This window comes from Jaculus jaculus, chromosome 17 (genome assembly GCF_020740685.1).
Source record: "Jaculus jaculus isolate mJacJac1 chromosome 17, mJacJac1.mat.Y.cur, whole genome shotgun sequence".
Classification (NCBI taxonomy): Eukaryota; Metazoa; Chordata; class Mammalia; order Rodentia; family Dipodidae; genus Jaculus; species Jaculus jaculus.
Window position 1 is genome coordinate 30492888 of NC_059118.1, and position 5351 is coordinate 30498238.

The following is a 5351-nucleotide window of genomic DNA, read 5'->3' on the forward strand; positions in this document are numbered from 1 at the left end:
GGAAGGGGTCGCTCCTCCCCGCGCGCGGGGCGGGGCCGGGGCCGGGGCCGGGTCGGGGGCGGGTGATGGTCCACAGCCAAGTCTGGCCCCTGCCGGGGGCCACCTTCATTCAGATCAGACATTCCATTCGCTTCCCGGGGTCAGGAAAGAGGAGGTGGCCCCTGGAAGGAGAAGTGTTGATGTTGGCTCCAATTTCTCGGCTCCCCAGGGAGTCTTTCCAAAACCATGGACTTCTCACCTCCGGCCACTGGAGGGTTTGGTAATGTGTCTCCTGGGTGATTAGGGGGAAAAAAGGCCATTTACAGGGCCTTTGTCTAAAGCTCCATAGGTGGCTATGGCAGCTCAGGAACGGTTCAACTACAGGGGAGAAGAGGGGCGCACTGCCCACACACCAGGCCAAGAAAAAAAAAAAGAACCCAAAGTCGATGTTGCTCAGGGTGTGCTGGCTGCCGAAGCGCGCCAGGCGAATCTGAGGTACATCATGTCCCTGCTCAGTTTCCTCCCGCTTCACTTAACGACAGTACAATGATTTTTGCACTTAATATACTCTGGGGCTTTTTACATATCTGTCATAGAAAGAATTGACATTGTTTTTGTAGGTTGGCTCCTGTTGGGTGGCGTTTATGTGGCCTCGCTATTAGCAACAATAAGCCCACGGAGATCTTCCATTATATCTCCCCCGTCACCTGTGCGGGGATGTCATAGTGCTTTTAAAAGCCTGTCTTTGCCACCAAGGAGATGAACATAATCACAGTGGTTGACTTTTTGACCCGCTATTAAAGACGAAATCTCTCTTTTAGAATGCTTTTAGCACAAATCATAGCCTAGGCGTCAGCAGGTGCCTTTTTGGAGCGGCACTGCCATGCCCTGGTCTACCTGCCCCTACCTCCCTCTTCCCCCCCAGGTCTCAGCTCACTGGCTGAATTAAGAAAGGACGCCCCTTCCTCGGGGTAGGGGCGGTTCCTCTCAGGGCGAGGTTTGGTTCCCAGCCCCTCCGGTCTTCCTCTTTCCACCAGGGTTTCTTGGTATCTGGGCCAGGGACCTCTTCGCTGTCCCGTGCTTGCAGGACATTAGCAACATCCCTACATCCGGGGTCATCACCGGGGTAAAATCGGCCTGGTTGAGTGGCACAGCCATACCCCGGTGTCCCCATCATGTCCTCTGTCCTAATCTGTCCCTTGTCCGCTCTGAGTTGCTCAGGCTGTAGGCGGTTCACACCGACTCTGGTTCTATTTCCCTCCTTATCCAGTGCAAGAGCTCAGTTCCACTGAGTGGCCAAGACAGCCCATCCCAGCCCTGACCGTCCTGAAGGTACGAGAAGTCACCTCTGGCCAGTCATAGGGATGGGTGGGTCCTGGCCTGGCTAGAATGTCCAAGCATGGCATGAGAGTCAGCCACCGCTCTAGGCTTTTGTTCTGCCTCCTTAGGATGGAGGATGGCCCAGAGATTTAAACTGTGGTTGGCCATTCCTCAGCTGGTTCCAAGGAATCATAGTCCTCCGTCTGCTATTCCCCTCCCAGCCCCCACCACATCATCTGCATTTTTCACTCTCCCCAGCCATCTCTATGTGTCCACTCTCCTGAGATGGTCTATGCCAAAGCCCAGTGCGGTGCCTGACACATAGTAGGGCCAGTCCAATCCGATCCTCTGCCATGTCAACAGTAGTCCCTGGTGCTCTGGACTGAGGCCGCCCCTCTTGCTCCCCACTCCCCTGTCGGCCTCCTCTACCCATCCCAAAGAGCCTAGATCGGGCTCCTCCTCCTGCTTATGGCCACTCTGACCATCATCTGTCCTCCTGACCTCTGCTCTGAGCTGACTGAATGTACAGCATGTAGTTCAGTTGGTTTTTTTAAAAAACACTGTGGTCAGGATGCTGAGGAACAGCTCAAACTTATTCCCTGCTCTTTCTAGATTTCCAACAATAAGACCTTGATTTCATGCAGCAACCTGATGGCCTGGTTCTCCCACCTGTGTGCTGATACCATATTCCTTCTTTTCTTCCTAAATGCTTAGCTTACTCTGGAGACTTGTGAAATCTCTCAGCCTGTGTTAAATATGTCTCTGGGATTGTCCTCTGGAGAGTGAACCCACTCCAGTGTCCCAGCTGTCCCCATGACATCTGCAAGGTTAATGTTCAAAAGGAAGAATGTGGCTAAACAAAGCTGTTCTTCTGTGTCCTGCCTGTTGGGGAGTGAGGAGGTTTGTTCAGAGATCACTGGGGCTGAGAGCTCTGGTGGGTGGCTCATGAATATTCAAATATGTAAATGATACGCCAGGTCTACAAGTCCTAGAATGCTTAGTCTGCAGTTTGTTCACAGTGGCTGAAAGGCCCTGGAAAGCCCATTCTCTCTCTCTCTCTCTCTCTCTCTCTCTCTCTGTCTCTACCACTTTCTCTCACTGTCTCTCTCTTAAATAACTTTAAAAGATCACTTTGTGTGTGTGTGCTGGGGATTTATTTTTGTGCACAGAATGGTCCTGAGAGTGGGTCGGCTGCCTTCCATGTGACTCCTCAACCAATCACATGACAATTCTTTCTGTTGTTAGTGACAGTCAAAGGAAAGCTTCTTTTTCTTCCTCTTTGTATTCTCCCTACCTCCCTTCCTTCTTTTCTTTCTCCCCTTTTTCTACTTCTCTTTCTCTCCTTTTCTTCCCTCTTCTCTCGCCTCCTTCTCCCTCTCATTTTTTTTTGCTTTTAAACTATATTACTATGAAAAATTTCAAAGCCACATAAACATAGAAAGAAAAATATATTTAATCTCTGTGGATTATTTTCTGGTTTCAACAATCATTGTTAAAGAAAGGCTTATTTCACCTTTATTCCACCCTCTCATTTGTAAAATTAATTTTATTACCATTATTAACTTATTTATTATTACATATTATTTACTTTTTATTACCAGACATATATCATTTTAAGAAATATTCCTGAAAGATATGGACTTGTGTTTTTAAGACTAAAGCTATATAAATTTATAAACTTCCATTCTTAAATGCAGAAGTTTGACTAAAATCAAGATGTGGGCAGGTTACATACCCCCATGGCTCTAGGAAAGAACCCACTGCTTCTATTTTCTAGTTTCTAGATGATGTCAACATTCTCTGCCTTGTGGCCACATTATTTTGACTATTACATCCTTCCTTATTCTCCCTTCTTTGACTTTCTGGATGGTTTATAATTACATTGTATGGCTACAATGTGCTGCCTAGATAATCCTGGATAACCCTCCTGTGCTTACATCTTTAATCACATCTGGGAATCCCCTTTGAAATAAAAGGTAACTATAAGCCAGCCAGCTTTACATCTCTATAATAAAATACCTGGCTTAAATCACTTATAAAAAGAAAGGGTTTATTCTGGTTTACAGGTTATAGGTTCTGGTCTAAAATAAGGAAGACCTATGGCTTGGATCCTTTTGTGGGCATCTGTTGTGGTTTGAATGTAAAATGTCCTACATTGGCTCATGTGTTTGAATATTTGGTCCTTAGCTGGTAATGCTGTTTGGAAACATTGTGAAATATTTAGAAGAAGGAGCCTTGCCCTAGGAAGTGGATCACTAGTGGTAGGCCTTGAGGGTTTATTGCCTGATCATCCTCTGCTTCCTGACTAGGCTACAATGTGATCAGCCAGTCTCCTGCTGCTGCTACCCCGACTTCCCAGCCATGATGGAATGCATCCCCTTGACACCAGTCTTTTCCCTCCATAAGCTTCATCCTGTTAGGTATTTGGCCATAGCAATAAGTCAAGTAACTAACACAACATTCCAGATGTCAGTGGAGAGGAGCATGTGGCACAGCAGCCTGTTGCTATCCTCGGAGACAGGAAGCACAAGGAATGTGAAAGGGTCCACTACTCATTATCCCTTTCAAGAGCATACCCAATAGTCCCACAAGGCCCCACTTCCTAAAGGTTACACTACCTCCCCAAAGAACTACCCTGTAACTAAGCCATGGTAACAGGGGCCTTCATAGAGTACTTATCCAAACCATACCAGCAAATATTTACAAAACCATTGTAGCAGACAGCTTCAGGTTCACTGAGATGACCTTCCAGACCAGGCACAGTTATGGAGGAAGGGATTTATTGAAGCTTACAGATCCAGGGGAAGTTCCATAATGGCAGAAGAAGCTGGCCTGCCTTCACAGGCCCAAGCAGACAGAGAGAAGTATAAGCCTAAAGGTCAAAAGCCACAGCACACATCAGGAATTCCAGCTAGGCACACTTTGCATATCTTTAGATTGAAATTGGAAACCCACCACCACACCTTAAGATCAAGCAGTGACATTGCCTCCAGCCAGGTAGCCAGCAGATGCAAACTATAAACAACTGAATATGTTGGGGGCCATCTATTCTATTCAAACCACCACAAACATCTTAACTGGATGTGTGTGCTCATTCCTGTAACCACAGTACTAAGGAGGCTGAGGCAAGATAATTGCCAAAGATTTGTAGCAAGCCAGGGCACATAGTGAGGTCTAGGCCAGCCTGGACCACAGAGCAAGAACCTGTCTTAAATACTCCTCACACACACCCTAAAAACCATATTCTAATAAGAAAAATATGTCACTATATCATAATAAAAAAGACCTTAATTTTATCCCCAAATTCTTTCTCCATGAATTGATGACTATTTATATATATAAAGATGTATTTATCTCTCTCTCTCTCTCTCTCTCTCTCTCTCTCTATATATATATATATATATATATATATATATATATATACATATATATATATACATACATACATACATACATACATACATACACATATATCCTGTGCAACACCTCCTAGAGTCAGTGTATTGTTGGGGGAGGGTTTATGGGTATTATAGCCAGTTTCCCCTTGCCAGTGGTTGGCACACTCTCCTGTTCCTGTTGTCCACGTGATGTTGGCCAGGAGGTAATGTCCAGCCTCTACTCATGCCATCGTTTTCTGCCATCATGGAGCTTCCCCTCAAGTCTTTAAGCCAAAATAAACTCTTTGCTTCCACAAGCTGCTCTTGATTGGGTGCTTTTTACCAGCAATGAGAAGCTGACTGCAATAGTTACTGTTTATTTTCTTAATGACTGCCTTTGTGACTAGGGTGAGATGAATTCACAATGTAGTTTTTATCTGCATTTCTCAGACGGCTAGTGAAATTGGACATATTTTTTTCATATATTACCCCTTTGTATTTCATTTTTGGGACTTATACATGCTTTGTAAGCATTCTGCCACTGAGCCATATCTCTAGCTAATAATACTCTTTCCCAAACATACTTGTGTTCCTATAAACATCTATCCAACCCATATTTAAAAGAAATACTGGGATGGACAGATGGCATAGTAGTTAAGGTGCTTGTCTGTGAAG